The following is a 17,507-nucleotide window of genomic DNA, read 5'->3' on the forward strand; positions in this document are numbered from 1 at the left end:
CCTTCATCCGACGGACGAGGCTGAGCGGTCTCGTTTGTATAAAGCCATCGTTCTGGCCTTTACGCCGCATTCTCTGTTTCATCGCGCGTCCTCTGCCGAAGCTGCCTACTGCTAGCTTACTCCGGCGACTCCCCGTGCTTGCTTTCCGGTGGTTTTCGAGTTCCTGGGCTTCTTTCCTTTGATCTTCCCTCAGTAAGCCTCTTCTCTTCTCTCGTCCCCTTGTTTTCGAGTATTGCTGGGCTTCCTTCCCTTCTTTAATCATGGCGAGCACTTCTACACCCGCTACCGAGGTTCACGGTCCGTGGTATATGAGTATGGAGAGTAGGTTAGATGAGGAGCATGCCCGGCGCGTTGTTAGGACCTACGGGATCCCGCAAGACCATGAAATAGTTGTAGCCGGCCCGACCGACCGGCCCCATAACCCGCCGATCGGTACTATTTGTTTTTTTCCGGACCAATTCCAGGGCGGCCTTAGATTTCCTACTCATCCATTTATTTTGGAAGTTTGTAATTATTTCCGCATCCCGCTCGGCCAACTTGTGCCGAATTCCTTTAGGCTACTGAGCGGGATTGTCGTCCTCTTTAGGCTGCACAGTATCCCACTTGACCCCAAAATATTCCACTACTTCTTCTACCCCAAACAATCCGAGTTGGGTACTTTTATTTTCCAAAGTAGAATAGGCTTCAAATTTTTTGAGAACATGCCGACCTCCAACAAGCACTGGAGGGAGTTCTTCTTCTATATACGACTTCCCGAGCGGCCAGCATTCAGAACCAAATGGCAGACCGCTGTGCCGACCCAGCCGGAGCTCGGCAAATTCATCCAGCCTACCTTCATGCGGCAAATTGCTTGTGCGGTCAGCGGTACACAGTTGCTTCTCAAGGGGGTGTTGTACATTTTTGGATTATCTCCCGTTCGGGCCAATCTTCCCTACCGCATGGGTAAGGACTCTTTACTCACTTCGCCTTTTTTGTCTAACTGATTTTAATTTTTTCTACTGCAGCTGAAGTCATGTGGCGCTCCAAGGCTACTGATCATCTGAAATTGAAAGCCGTGGAAATTGAGGCGGCTACCAAAAAAGAACTCGCTGAGCGGGGTCTAATCCTCAGCCGCCCGGCAGCTACAGGAGAGGGGGGGACGCAGTCCGCCCCTGAAACAGAAGTTACCCCAGCCGCTTCAATGGAGGTTGAGGCGGATCCTGTTTCCTCTGCTCCAGCAGAGCTAGGAGTCCCCCAGGTCGGGGATTCACCACTGGAAGTTCGGCGAAAACGTCGAAGGGACTCCAGCCTTCCGCCGACACCAGAGGGCGAACCACAGGCGCCGATTGAGATCGCACGCCGTCGCAGATCAGGACCCCCATGGCCTCGCCCACCGCACAGCCCTCTGGCTCTCCTCCACGGACTCGTCGTCGCTTACGACGTAGGGGAGTCCTCGGGCCAGGCGACTGCGGCTGAGGAAGTGCCGGTCGGCCACCCGACCATCAAGACTACCCTTCGATTCCCGTCGGAGGAATATTTATTGTCTGCCGATCGGCCATCAAGCCCCGTTCATGAAATAACCTTGACGGGTCCGCTCGCCAAACTTTTCGAGGACGCCCAGATTCGGGTGGCCCTCATGACGCCCAAGCAGCTCGGCGATAACCACATGCAGCAGGCCACTCAGGTAGGTTCATTTTTCTTCCTGTGCCATGCTATTGTTCGGTTCCTGATTTTATTATTTCCCTTACAGCATTGGGCTGAGCAAATTGCCACTAGCCATCGGCTGGCCGAGCTGGAGGATCTTATGGAAAAGCTCCAAGTCTCGGGGGGTCCATCGGCCGAGCGGGAGAGACAAGCCCGCGAGGCCGAACAGAAGAAGGCCGCCGACCTGGCTACAGAGGTGGGTCGACTTGAAGGCTTGGTGAAGAAGCGCGACGAAGACGTGAAACGCGCCAGTAGCCGGAAGAAGCGGGCGATCGCTGATCTGGACAAGATGAAAGTTGAAGTCCGAGCCCTAGATCAGCGATCTAAGGAGCTGGAAGCCCAACTAACCACCGAACGGGATGGGCGCTCAGCTGAACGCACTAAAGCGGAGGTGGACCAGAGAGTTCTTCAAGATTCACTAATTGCATCCCGGGCGGCGCTCAGAAAGTACAAGGAAGGGGAGCCGAGTCGTCTGGCTGCTGCACGTCAAGATTACCTCCGCTTGGAGAGGTTCGGCACGAAATTTGGCGGCAGCGTCTCTTCAACCTTTGCCGAGGCCGTTAAGGTCACTATGGCCTACTTGAAGAAGGGTGGCCACCTTCCTGCGGGAATGCACATTCCTGCCTCCGATTTGGCGGCCATGATAGACGACATTCCGGACGGTTTCTTCAACTTCGAAGACCCCGAGTGAAGAGTGTTCCTCGTCTCTATCTTGTTTTTGCGTTTCTTACGCCCAGCGCAACCTTTTGTACTTGCCGTCCGGCATGCTTTCCCTTTAATGCAATTATGTCTTTGCTTACGTCTTCCTGATCCTTATCCATAATATTCTTCTGTTTGCTTAACGTTTATGCTTAGAGTCAATCATGCTCTAAGTGTTCTCCGTCACGCGGCCGATCAGCTTAACCCATAAAACAAAGTCCGAGCGGGATGGCCTACTCGCTCTGCACGTATCTAGCTAGTGCGAAGTCGAGAAACGCCAAGTATCGAAGGACCAACGCTTGAGCGGGCCTAAATGTTTTAATACTTGTGGTTTCCGCGGTTTCTTATTCTCTGATATTCGTTCGTCTGCCCGGGGTATTTATAGTCGCCGGACCGACTCTCGATTTTTAACGATGGTGCTCGTCGGTTTTCCGCTCGGTTTTTATAGACGTCGGCTCGTCTCTCGATCTTTAACGACGGAGCTCGTCGGCGCGGATATTTATAGCCGGTCGGCGCGGCTCTCGATCTTTAACGACGAAGCTCGTCGGCGCGGATATTTATAGCCGGTCGGCGCGGCTATCGATCTTTAACGACGGAGCTCGTCGGTCTTCCGCTCGGGGATTTATGGGACGCCCTTTGTTTTGAAATGAATGGCTAGATGATGAGCTCGTCGGCGCGGATAACGACTCGATCTTTAACGACGGAGCTCGTCGGTCTTCCGCTCGGGGATTTATAGACGCCGGCTCGTCTCTCGATTTTTAACGTCGGAGCTCGACGGCGCGGATATTTATAGCCGGTCGGCGCGACTCTCGATCTTTAACGACGGAGCTCGTCGGTCTTCCGCTCGGGGATTTATAGACGCCGGCTCGTCTCTCGATTTTTAACGTCGGAGCTCGACGGCGCGGATATTTATAGCCGGTCGGCGCGGTTCTCGATCTTTAACGACGGAGCTCGTCGGTCTTCCGCTCGGGGATTTATAGACGTCGGCTCGTCTTTCGATCTTTAACGACGGAGCTCGTCGGTCTTCCGCTCGGGGATTTATAGACGCCGGCTCGTCTCTCGATTTTTAACGTCGGAGCTCGACGGCGCGGATATTTATAGCCGGTCGGCGCGGCTCTCGATCTTTAACGACGGAGCTCGTCGGTCTTCGGCGCGGATATTTATAGCCGGTCGGCGCGGCTCTCGATCTTTAACGTCGGAGCTCGACGGTCTTCGGCGCGGATATTTATAGCCGGTCGGCGCGGCTCTCGATCTTTAACGACGGAGCTCGTCGGCGCGGATATTTATAGCCGGTCGGCGCGGCTCTCGATCTTTAACGACGGAGCTCGTCGGCGCGGATATTTATAGCCGGTCGGTGCGGCTCTCGATTTTTAACGATGGAGCTCGTCGGCGCGGATATTTATAGCCGGTCGGCGCGGCTCTCGATTTTTAACGACGGAGCTCGTCGGTCTTCGGCGCGGATATTTATAGCCGGTCGGCGCGGCTCTCGATTTTTAACGACGGAGCTCGTCGGTCTTCAGCGCGGATATTTATAGCCAGTCGGCGCGGCTCTCGATCTTTAACGTCAGAGCTCGACGGCGCGGATATTTATAGCCGGTCGGCGCTACTCTCGATCTTTAACGACGGAGCTCGTCGGTCTTCCGCTCAGGGATTTATAGACGCCGGCTCGTCTCTCGATTTTTAACGTCGGAGCTCGACGGCGTGGATATTTATGTTGGATCGAGACGTGCTAGAGGGGGGGGGGGTGAATAGCACTCGTGGCTAAATCGTTCTGTTAAATCGAAGAACTATCAGAGTTTAAAAACACGCAGCGGAATAAAGAACAAATACACACAGAGAGACACGAGAGATTTTACTTCGTTCGGAGCCTAAGGCGACTCCTACTCGAAGGCTCGCGATCCTTGATCGCTTTCTGTGGGCAACAACTATAAGCTCGTTAAAAGATTACAATTATGAGTACAATTAAAAGCTATAAGTATTATACCGACAACAAGAAATGCTAAATCTGAAGCTTCGGGTCGTCGGGCACTTGTAGCAACACTTCGGAATGTTTTCTGGAGCAGCACGTTGACGAGAGATTACTTGGTATTTGTTGTCCTGGTGCTGCTGCTCGAGACCCCGTATAAAGGGTGTTCAAGGCGCCTTGAAGCCCTTCAAGGCACCTTAAATAGGCCGAGTCACCCGCGGAGATCAGCACAGACTTGGTCGAACTTCACCCAGTTCAAGGCGCCTTCAGTCCCCATGAAGGCGCCTCCAGCTTCTTATCTAAGGCGCCTCCACCTTGTACTTGAGGCGCCTCCAAGCTCCATGGAGGCGCCTCGGACTGTTCATCCGAGTTGTAACTTGCTCCTTTGTTCCTGCAAAATGTGTTAGTCCCAAACACATACCCCGCAAAACAAAGTTAGTACATAATAGCATAATGAATAAAATTTGAAAGTTTCGGACTATCATGGGTCGACTTCGAGTTTCCCGGAAACCCTAGGTCGACCCGACGCCTACTGTTCCCTCTACGGGGAACACGTCCTCACCTACTCCACTCAGGAGATTTACCTGTTGCTAGTGCGATCTTCCAGATCGACTGGACTTTTGCTCAGCACTCGACGCTTCCGGACTTTCTGCTGGACATCCGCTTCCCGGCTAGTCCAGTCTTTCACCTGGTTCGCGACACCAGGACTTTCCACCTAGGGTTACCACCCCCTAGGACTTTTGCCTGAAGCCATCGACCTGCCAAGACTTTCCGCATAGGGTTACCACCCCCTATGACCTAGGGTTACCACCCCCTAGGGTTTTTCCCTTTGCCTAACCGCAGCTAGGACTTTTCTCCACTTAGGGTTACCACCCCCTAGGACCTAGGGTTACCACCCCCTAGGGTTTTTCACCTGCCTAACCGCAGTTAGGACTTTTCCTGAAATACTCATTCAACATGTTAGATCACAACACACCTTAACTTTGAATCCTTTGCCATTATCAAAACTCAGGTTCGATCGTTAGATGCTTCCCGCACCCACAATCTCCCCCTTTTTGATTATGGCAACCCAAATTCAAAGTTAAGTAAAAACAAATGCATAAAAAAGTTTTAAGTGAGCAAGCTTAAGTATATAAAATCAAATCAACGCCTAACTTAAGCTAACACTTAAACTTTTGTGAAGCTCCCCCTTAATACAGGGGTTCCTTTTTAAATTTTTACTTTTTACTTTTAAAGATTACTTTTGAATTTTCTTATTCTCCCCCTTTGCCTTTATCAAAAAAATAAGCCAGTTTCAATTTTTCTTTTTGAAAAATAAATTAGACTAAAAAACAGGATAAGTGCTAAGTTGAAAAATAACTTTTCACCTAAAATTTTGAAAGCACTGAGTTAAAATTTTGCGAAACTATCTGAAAGGTAACCTAGAAAATATCTTAGCAATAATATATAACGTTAGGTTTCAAGGTTGGCTAAGTTTGAAAAAAAATTTGAAAGTTGCTCTATGAACCACTTAGCTAAGCCTTTTGCAAACATTGAACTTTGAAAATGTAGCTTAAGTGAAAAGTGACTTAGCTTAATTAAAAAAACTTGTTAATTTTTAAGTTGACGAGAGAGAGTAGCTAAAATTTTAATTTAGGTTATTTATTCAGTTGGTCCTTAAGTCCAAGCATGAGTCAAGTTGAATAGCAATGTAATTGGTGTTGATCAGATATCAGAGCCCTAAAATATAGGCATTTTTAACTAAAAGATTGAGTATCCTTTGCCAACTGTCTAACCTTGAGTTACTTGCTGATTGTCTACAGGACAATAGCTTTCACTTGGTTAGTCAAGTTAAGTTATTTTGGTCCAGGTAGACTTGACTAGAGCTGGAGAACTTAACTTGATTAGTGTTTATTGCATATTTAACGCCCAGACTCATATCGATGCACAGATATAAGCATTCTTGAGTCCAGGCTGTACCCTATGCATCTCACGCCGTTCTATGTTTTACAAACACAATCAAGGTAAACCTAGGTGTTTGTGAGATACTCTGGCTGAGTCCTAGGGGAACATGATTTCTAGGGGAAAATCCTAGGCTAAATCCAATTTTTGAAATTCTAGAAAAGTAGGGATTTTGACAAAATTAAGATTTTACCTAGAATTTATAAAAAAAATGTAAGAATATAATGTTATAGTATCTATTCTACCCAACACATACCTATTTATCTTCTAAGAGAGTTGAACTCAAGTTCAGGTAAGGGTTTTGTGAAAATGTCAGCTAGGTTTAATTTTGACTCAACATAGTTGAGTATAATATCACCCTTAGCTACATGATCCCTTACAAAATGATGCTTCACCTCTATATGTTTAGTCCTTGAGTGATGAATTGGGTTTTTTGTTAGATTTATTGAACTTATATTATCAATTGAAATTTTTGTTTTATGATATTCTAGTTGATAGTCTTTAAGAGTATGCATCATCCATAGCAATTGAGATGCGCATTCACCTAAGGCTATATATTCAGCTTCAGTGGTAGATAAAGCAACACAATGTTGCTTTCTACTTGACCAACTTACAAGGCATTGCCCTATAAATTGACAACTGCCACTTGTGCTTTTTCTATCTAACTTGCATCCAGCGTAATCTGAGTCAGAATAGCCATGAAGGTCAAGAGTGCAAGTTCTAGGGTACCAGAGTCCTATATTTAGAGTACCTTTAATGTACCTAAGTATTCTTTTAACATAGGTTAGGTGTGATTCTTTTGCACAGGATTGGTATCTTACACACATACATACAGCAAACAATATATCAGGTCGGCTTGCAGTTAGATACAGTAAACTACCTATTATACTTCTATAATATTTTGGGTCTACTGGTTTTCCAACTGGGTCAGAGTCAATATTGATGTTGGTTGCCATTGGAGTATTTATTATTTTTGAATTTTCCATACAGAATTTTTTAATTAACTCCTTAGCATATTTAGTTTGATAAACATAACTTCCATCTTTAGTTTGTTTTATTTGTAAGCCTAAGAAAAAATTAAGTTCACCAACCATACTCATTTCAAATTCATTTTCCATTAGTCTAACAAATTCTTTTAGAAATTTAGAGTTAGTAGATCCAAAAATTATATCATCAACATAGATTTGGGCTATGAAGATGTCTTTATCTACAGTTTTTACAAATAGAGTTGGATCTATTTGACCTTGGTTGAAGCCTTTGGATATAAGGTGATTGGATAACCGTTCATACCATGCCCTAGGGGCTTGTTTAAGTCCATACAAGGCCTTTTTTAACTTAAATACATGATTAGGATTGTCTAAGTCTTCAAATCCTGGGGGTTGGCTTACATAGACCTCTTCTTTGATGAAACCATTTAAAAAGACTGACTTAACATCCATTTGGAATAATTTAAACCCTTTATTTGCTGCATAGGCTAATAGCATTCGAATGGATTCGAGTCTAGCTACTGGTGCGTAGGTTTCATCGTAGTCTAATCCTTCAACTTAACTAAACCCTTTGGCTACTAGTCTGGCTTTGTTTCTTATGATATCACCCTGATCATCCAACTTATTTCTAAAAACCCATTTGGTGTCTATTATTGATTTATCTATGGGTTTAGGTACAAGGTCCCAGACTTGGTTTCTCTCAAATTGGGCTAATTCTTCCTGCATTGCAATAATCCAGTCTGGATCAGGCAGGGCTTCTTCTATAGTTTTAGGTTCAATTTTAGAAATTAGAGCGATCTGACTAAGGTTTCTATAGGATGATCTTGTTCTGACTCCAAGGTTTGGGTCACCCAAAATTTGGTCAGGTGGGTGAGAAGTGCTTATTCTAGTTGGTCTTATCTGTGAGTCAGAACCTTGTTCTTCAGACTCATTAAGATTAGGTTGGATTTCATCATCGTCTACTGCTCTTGGATTAGTGTCAATATTTTTATTAGTTAAATTATTTTCTTCATCAAATATTACATTAGTTGTTTCTTCAACTTTCAAGGTATTTTGATTATATACTCTAAAGGCTCTACTGGTAGAGGAGTATCCTAAGAATATTCCTTGGTTAGATTTGAGTGTAAATTTTCCTAAGTAATCTTTAGTATTTAAAATGTGAACTTTACAACCAAATACTTTTAAATAGTTTAAGTTAGGAATTTTATGATAATATAGTTCATAAGGAGTTTTCTTGTGATATTTATTGATTAAAATTCTGTTTTGAATATGATTTGCAGTATTTATGGCTTCAGCCCAAAATTGGTGATTTAAATTATATTCATTTAACATAGTTCTGGCGGCTTCTTGTAGTGTTCTATTTTTACGTTCCACTAGGCCATTTTGTTGAGGGGTTCTAGGACATGAAAATTCATGTAGATATCCATTTATTTTACAAAATTGAGTAAATCTATGATTTTCAAATTCTCCCCCGTGATCACTTCTTATTCTTTTAATTTTAGTATCTTTTTCATTTTCTATTAATTTGCAAAAATTACTAAATATTTCATAGGTTTCATCTTTTGTTTTTAGGAATCTTACCCATGTAAACCTAGAATAGTCATCAATTATTACTAAGCAATACTGGTTCTTGCTTAATGACTTGGCTCCATGTGAATCAAATAGGTCAAGGTGAAGGAGCTCAAGTAATGAGTTGGTTCTTTCTAGATTTGTTGGTTTGTGTGTTGACTTAGTTTGTTTTCCTTGTTGACAAACATTACAGATTGAGGTTTCAATGTATTTTAGTTTGGGCAGACCTCTAACTAGACCGTTATGACTCATTCTTGAAATGAGTCTAGTGTGAGTGTTACCCAGTCTTCTGTGCCACAAGTCAGTCTCCTCTTCTTGTGTTATTAAACACTTTATTGAGGATGTGGGTAGATTAATTGAGTACATATTATTTTTCCTAAGTCCCTTAAGTGTAATTTCAGGATTTTCAATATTTTTGACTAAACACCTAGTTTTGTCAAAAGTGACTAAGTATCCGCTATCACATAATTGGCTTATACTTAGTAAGTTGAAATTGAAATTATCAACTAACAGAACTTTTCTAATAATAAACTCGGAGCTGAGTTCGATATTACCTCTTCCGATTACTTTAAGTTGACCATTGTTGCCGAATGTAACTGATCCTAAATTTTTTAATTTGAGCTTTGAAAACTTCAATTTATCTCCAGTCATATGTCTGGAGCATCCACTATCTAACATCCATTGATCCAACTCCTACATTTGAAGTAGTTGAATTGGTTTCTTTTTAATGGATTAAAGATAGCGTGATTGAAGCAGACACTATGTTTTCTATTCCATTGTATTCAAGATAATTAAAATAAACTAAAAATTACTTTGCATTTTAAGTTTTAAATAATTTTGACATTAATTTTAAGAAGATTTTTAAATAATTTTGAAATTAATTTTGAAAAGATTTTTAAATAATTTTGAAATTAATTTTGAAAAGATTTTTAAATAATTTTGAAATTGATTTTGAAAAGATTTTTAAATAATTTTGAAATTAATTTTGAAAAGATTTTTAAATAATTTTGAAATTAATTTTGAGTTAATTACTTTGATGATAATTTAAGATAATTAACTTGATTAATTTAAATTCAATTCAATTTTACTTTTAATTTCTTAGTCATCTCACCCGATCTAAATTGTCAATCAGGGAATCTTATAATTGATGTGAGATGATTTATTGTTGAATTTAAAGGTCTGGTTTAACTTTGTGTTAGCTTCAGGTTTAGCTTTGGGTTCAACAAGTAAGCATTCTTTGGATAAACTTCTGGGCTGTGGTGAGTCACAAGGAACTCATTAAAGTAACCATGCCTTCGAAGTTTCCAAATAGTCCTACCCACTGAACTTAGTACAAAACCTTGGTCTAACTAGTTAGGATCCATTTAAGGGTAGCTTCGGTCAATTTCACTTGGCCAAATGCACTAGGTCGAAGCCATATCTTCCTAGACATGCGATGCCCAAGCTTCCCTAACGTACTATCATCCAAAAATTTCACCAGTACTAAGTTTCAAGGTAAATCTAACCCACTTTTTTTTTTTTTTTAATCTATCCTTAATTATCCTACCGGGTAGTCTACTCTTGTTTTACCCATTTCGAGTAAAATTTAGGTTCAGTTACCCTGCCGGGTAGTTCTGTCGGAGGTGCCAGCTAGTTTGGATCCTCCATCTATTTTACAATTTAATTTTTAATTTAGCTTCGAATTTTGAATTTTGAATTTGATTTTTAGTTTTGAATAATTTAATTTCGAATTTTAAATTTAGATTTTGTAATTTAATTTTGAACTTTTAATTTAGATTTGAATTTTAAATTTAGATTTTGTAATTTAATTTTGAATTTTTTAATTTTGAATTTTAAATTTAGATTTTTTGTAATTTAATTTTGAATTTTTTAATTTCGAATTTTAAATTTAGATTTTGAATTTTAAATTTAATTTATTTTTAGTATCATTTTTCTTTTTGCTCCCTCTGGATCACGGCCTCGATGTGGTCTATCGAGGTAGTATATTTGATCCTTCGGGACCCAGTATTGACCAAATCCAACTTGATTGATCAATTTGGACTTGGGGACCCATGCTTGGACTGATTTACTACTTTGTTTGTTTATTGAAGATAAATAGGATTTATATTTCTTTTTACTTTTGTATCCTAGCCCAGTTCTATTGTAGACAGCTCTTTGTGTCCCAAGAATTAGATCCAAATTCTTGGAACCCAGAGAGAACTTTTCTAGAGTAATTTTTAACTTGTTTAACTGATTTTTCAGATTTGAATTTTCTTTCTCAAGTCGTTGTACTTGAGTTGAATCTTCAGTTAAAGATTTTGAGTTAGTTACTCCTTTAAGAGTGGTTATTTCTCTTAAAAGTGACTTAATTTTCAAATTTGACTTAGCTAATTTGCGAAGTAAATAATTGACTAAATTATTGAGTCTAGGAATACTTACAGCGGAGTCTGGTCCTTCGGAAACGGATGCGGATCCGTGGCTTTGCTCAGAGTCGGCTTCTGACTCGCTCTCGGATTCGCTGATCTGGTCCCGGGCCATCAATGCGAGTAAACTTGTTTGGTTGAGTTCGTCGTCTTCGTCCTCCGAAGAAGATTCGTCCCAGGTTGCCTTTAGAGCCTTCTTTCTTCTTTGCTTCTTGGCTTCCTTTTGATTGGGGCAGTTGGCCTTGATATGACCCTTCTGGTTGCACCCGTAACATGTGACTTCAAATTTTGTCTTTGATTGGGCCTCCTTGGATTGAACTGCCTTCTTCAGATCTTTCTTATTGAATCCCTTCTTCTTGTAGAGTTTCTTTACAAGATTCACAAATTCGTCGGCCAGTTCATCTTCTGAATCTTCTGAATCGGATTCGTCTTCTGATTCCGATTCAACTTTTCGCCGTCCTCTTGATTCCCGTGTTCGACTCGTTCCTGCAACCAAAGCAATCCCTTTCTCGGATGGCCGTGCATTAGTCTGTTCATGGAGTTCGAATTCACTAAACAATTCATCTAATTTTAAGGAAGACAAATCCTTAGAGACTTTATAGGCATCTACCATTGATGCCCATAGTGTACTCCTAGGGAATGAGTTAAGGGCATACCTTATTATATCTCTGTTTTCTACCTTCTGCCCGATTCCATGTAGAGAATTCAGGATATCTTGAATTCGGGCGTGCAAAGAGCTTGCCGTCTCGCCTTCCTGCATTTTCAAATTGTATAGTTTATTTAATAACAAATCACGCTTACTTACCTTGGTTTCCGAGGTGCCCTCGTGTAGTTCGATCAGTTTCTCCCATAGTTCCTTTGCGGAGGAGAATGGACCGACTCTGTTGAGCTCTTCTTTGGTCAGACCGCATTGGATGGTGCAGGTGGCTTTGGCGTCGGCTTCCACCTTCTTGATAAATGCGGGCTCCCAGTTTTCACAGGATGTAGGCTTACCATCGGTACCAGTTGGTAGTTGTAGTCCTGTTCTGACGATCATCCAGGTGTCGAACTGGATCTTTAGATATATTTCCATTCGCCCCTTCCAATATCCGAAGTCTTCTCCGGAAAATAGTGGGGGGCGAACGGTGCTATATCCTTCTTGTTGGGCCATTTAGATCTAAAAGAACAAAAAACAACAAGATCTATTCCAAGACTGAGTCTTGGATTAGTAGTGTGGGAAGAGAATAGTAATAATTACGAGCTCGAGTGGTGTTGCACCAACTTCGGGCAAAAAAATCGATTCGTAAAAAGAAATTAGAATATAGCTATGAGGCTAAATTCTAATTGACTCCGAACAAAACCACGAAAAGAAAATTGTCTTGAATAGTGGTTGCACTGATTCAAGACGACCCCGCTCTGATACCAATTGTTGGATCGAGACGTGCTAGAGGGGGGGTGAATAGCACTCGTGGCTAAATCGTTCGGTTAAATCAAAGAACTATCAGAGTTTAAAAACACGCAGCAGAATAAAGAACAAATACACACAGAGAGACACGAGAGATTTTACTTCGTTCGGAGCCTAAGGCGACTCCTACTCGAAGGCCCGCGATCCTTGATCGCTTTCCGTGGGCAACAACTATAAGCTCGTTAAAAGATTACAATTATGAGTACAATTAAAAGCTATAAGTATTATACCGACAACAAGAAATGCTAAATCTGAAGCTTCGGGTCGTCGGGCACTTGTAGCAACACTTCGGAATGTTTTCTGGAGCAGCACGTTGACGAGAGATTACTTGGTATTTGTTGTCCTGGTGCTGCTGCTCGAGACCCCTTATAAAGGGTGTTCAAGGCGCCTTGAAGCCCTTCAAGGCGCCTTAAACAGGCCGAGTCACCCGCGGAGATCAGCACAGACTTGGTCGAACTTCATCCAGTTCAAGGCGCCTTCAGCCTACCCAAGGCGCCTTCAACCTTCGACCCAAGGCGCCTTGAACTTCATCTAAGGCGCCTCCAACCTTCTGCGCTGGCTTTTCCTGGTTCGCACCCGAGGCGCCTCCAAGCTCCATGGAGGCGCCTCGGACACTGTTCATCCGAGTTGTAACTTGCTCCTTTGTTCCTGCAAAATGTGTTAGTCCCAAACACATACCCTGCAAAACAAAGTTAGCACAGAAACATAATGAATGATAATAATGAAAGTTTTGACAGCATTCGAACTGTCCGGGTCTGACTTCAGGTTTCCCCCGGAAACCCTAGGTCGACCCGACGCCTACTGTTCCCTCTACGGGGAACACGTCCTCACCTACTCCACTCAGGAGATTTACCTGTTGCCAGTGTGATCCTCCAGATCGACTGGACTTTTGCTCAGCACTCGACGCTTCCGGACTTTCTGCTGGACATCCGCTTCCCGGCTAGTCCAGTCTTTCACCTGGTTCGCGACACCAGGACTTTCCACCTAGGGTTACCACCCCCTAGGACTTTTGCCTGAAGCCATCGACCTGCCAAGACTTTCCGCATAGGGTTACCACCCCCTATGACCTAGGGTTACCACCCCCTAGGGTTTTTCCCTTTGCCTAACCGCAGCTAGGACTTTTCTCCACCTAGGGTTACCACCCTCTAGGGTTTTTCACCTGCCTAACCGCAGTTAGGACTTTTCCTGAAATACTCATTCAACATGTTAGATCACAACACACCTTAACTTTGAATCCTTTGCCATTATCAAAACTCAGGTTCGATCGTTAGATGCTTCCCGCACCAACAATTTATAGCCGGTCAGCGCGGCTCTCGATCTTTAACGACGGAGCTCGTCTGTCTTCCGCTCGGGGATTTATAGACGCCGGCTCGTCTCTCGATTTTTAACGTCGGAGCTCGACGACGCGGATATTTATAGCCGGTTGGCGCGGTTCTCGATCTTTAACGACGGAGCTCGTCGGTCTTCCGCTCGGGGATTTATAGACGCCGGCTCGTCTCTCGATTTTTAACGTCGGAGCTCGACGGCGCGGATACTTATAGCCGGTCGGCGCGGCTCTCGATCTTTAACGACGGAGCTCGTCGGTCTTCCGCTCGGGGATTTATAGACGCCTGCCTCTCGATTTTAACGCCGGAGCTTGACGCGGATACTTATAGCCGGTCGGCGGCTCTCGATCTTTAACGACGGAGCTCGTCGGTCTTCCCGGGGATTTATAGACGCCGCCTCGTTTTTAACGTCGGAGCTCGACGGTGCGGATATTTATAGCTGGTCGGCGACTCGATCTTTAACGACGGAGCTCGTCGGTCGCGGATATTAATAGCCGCTCGTCTCTAGATTTTTAACGTCGGAGCTCGACGGGCGGATATTTATAGCCGGTCGGCGTGGTTCTCGATCTTTAACGACGAGCTCGTCGGTCTTCCGCGGATATTATGGAGTCGCTCTCGATCTTTAACGACGGAGCTCGCCGGCCGGCGCGGCTCTCGATCTTAACGACGGAGCTCGTCGGTCTTCCGCTCGGATTTATAGGCGCCGTCTCGATTTTAACGTCGGAGCTCGACGGTGCGGATATTTATAGCCGGTCGGCGCGACTCGATCTTTAACGACGGAGCTCGTCGGTCTTCCGCCCGGATTTATAGGCCGGCTCGCTCTCGATTTTTAACATCGGAGCTCGCGCCGCGGATATTTATAGTCGGCGCGGTTCTCGATCTTTAACGACGGAGCTCGTCGGTCTTCCGCTTGGATAGCCGTCGGCTCGTCTTCGATCTTTAACGACGGAGCTCGTCGGTCTTCCGCCCGGATTTATAGGCGCCGGCTCGTCTCTTAACGCCGGAGCTCGACGGCGCGGATATTTATAGCGGTCGGCGCGGCTCGATCTTTAACGACGGAGCTCGGTCTTCGCGGATATTTATAGTCCGGCTCTTGATCTTTAACGCCGAGCTCCGATATTTATAGCCTGCGGCTCGATCTTTAACGACGGAGCTCGTCGGCGCGGATATTTATAGGCGGTCGCTCTCGATCTTTAACGACGAGCTCGTCGGCGCGGTTATTCGGCGCGGCTCTCGATTTTAACGACGGAGCTCGGCGGATATTTATAGCCGGTCGGGTCTCGATTTTAACGACGGAGCTAGTCGGTCTTGCGCGGATATTTATAGCCGGGCGGCTCTCGATCTTTAACGTCGAGCTTGACCGCGATATTTATAGCCTGGGGCTCGATCTTTAACGACGGAGCTCGTCGGCATTTTAAGGTCGGCGTGGCTCTCGATCTTTAACGACGGAGCTCGTCGGTCTTCTAAGCCTAATTTGGACAACGTTTACCTGGCCGAACGACACAGGGTCTTCGGAATTGAGCCTTTGGCTCGTACAGTATACCTCCGGCTGAGCAGCTCGGGGCCTTCGTCCTTGAGCATTTTGCTCGAATAATTTACCTCCGTCCGAATGGCACGGGGCCTTCGGATAACCAACCGTTCGGCTATGAACACAGAATGCCTTGGGAATAATTTGTTTCCTGCGATAAAAGAAGTACAGCTATTTTGAATTTACACAAAATAGAGCAAAAGTGCACCTATCACCCAGCTCTATATGGCTGAAGGTGATTTGCACTCCATGGCCGATCCAGTATCCGACCTTCCGCATCTTTGAGGTAATAAGCGCCCGAACGGAGCTTCTCGACCACTTCAAAGGGTCCTGCCCAGGGAGCTTCCAACTTGCCGACATCTCCGACCGGCTTGACTTTCTTCCAGACTAGGTCGCCTACTTGAAAGGCTCTGGGGATCACGTGCCGGTTGTAGTTCTGTTTCATACGTTGCCGGTACGCCATCAGTCGGACGGACGCTTTAGCTCTTTCCTCTTCGACCAAGTCTAGCTCCATGCTCCTCCGTTCGGCGTTATCTTCATCATAATTTTGTACACGAACGGACTCCACCCCAACTTCAATCGGGATGACTACTTCGCCTCCATATACCAAGTGAAATGGAGTGACGCCCGTTCCCTCCTTTCGTGTCGTGCGGAGAGCCCATAGGACGCCCGGCAGCTCGTCTACCCAGCTACCTCCTTCATGGTCGAGCCGAGCCTGTAAAATTCTGAGAATCTCTCGGTTGGTTACCTCGGCCTGACCGTTACTCTGGGGGTATGCCACCGATGTGAAGTGCTGCTCGATGCCATAACTTTCGCACCACTTCCCGAGCAGCTTCCCAGTGAATTGGCGTACGTTGTCGGAGACGAGTCGTCTTGGGATGCCAAAGCGGCAGATGATATTTTGCCATATGAACTTTTTAACCATCTGCTCGGATATTTTTGCAAGTGGCTCAGCTTCTACCCATTTTGAGAAGTAGTCGACCGCCACCAATAAGAACTTCCGCTGCCCGGTAGCCATGGGGAAGGGTCCCACGATGTCCATCCCCCATTGGTCGAACGGGCAGGCCACAGTTGATGCTTTCATCTCATCTGCCGGTCGGTGGGACATGCTGTGATACTTCTGACAGGATAGACAATTTGCAACGGTCCGGGCAGCATCCTTTTGAAGTGTTGGCCAAAAATACCCGGCTAGCAAAATTTTCCTGGTTAACGACCGTCCGCCTGGATGTCCACCGCACGAACCTTGGTGCACTTCTCGAAGGATGTACTCGGCATCTTCCCAGCTGACGCATTTTAGGAGCGGACGGGAGAAGGCCTTCTTGTAGAGTTGATCTCCTACGAGGGTGAACCGACTAGCCCTTCTCTTTAGTAAATGAGCTTCTTCCCGGTCGGAGGGGGAAGCTCCCGAGTGCAAAAACTCCACAATAATTGTCCTCCAGTCGCTCGGGTATGTGATGCCCTCCCTCCGATCGACATGTGCTACTAAAGATGCTACAGTGGAACCTCTAGGTTTTCCGAGTAGCACCAATTCATCCGCCACTTGATTCTCCGCCCGGGGGATCTTCTGAATAATCACCTCCCTAAAGTTGAGCTTAAGTTTTTCAATAGCTTCCACGTAGAGCTTGAGCCTTGTACTATTTATCTCGAAAATCCCCGAGATTTGCTGAGCGGCCAACTGGGAATCTGAATAGAGGATGACCCGGACGGCTCCAACGTGCCGAGCGACCTGCAATCCAGCAATAAGGGCTTCATATTCTGCTTCGTTGTTGGTCGCTCGGTAATCTAGCCGGACGGAGAGCTGCATCCGCTCTCCTTGTGGACAAAGAAACTATGCCAATACCGCTCCCGTGTCTAGTGGACGATCCATCCACGAACACTTTCCACACTGCTTCGGGTTGTCTTCGTCACAAAATCGGCTAAGGCTTGTGCCTTGATAGCCGAGCGGGGTTGATATTGGATATCAA

The sequence above is a fragment of the Zingiber officinale genome, chromosome 9A, assembly GCF_018446385.1.
Source record: "Zingiber officinale cultivar Zhangliang chromosome 9A, Zo_v1.1, whole genome shotgun sequence".
Classification (NCBI taxonomy): Eukaryota; Viridiplantae; Streptophyta; class Magnoliopsida; order Zingiberales; family Zingiberaceae; genus Zingiber; species Zingiber officinale.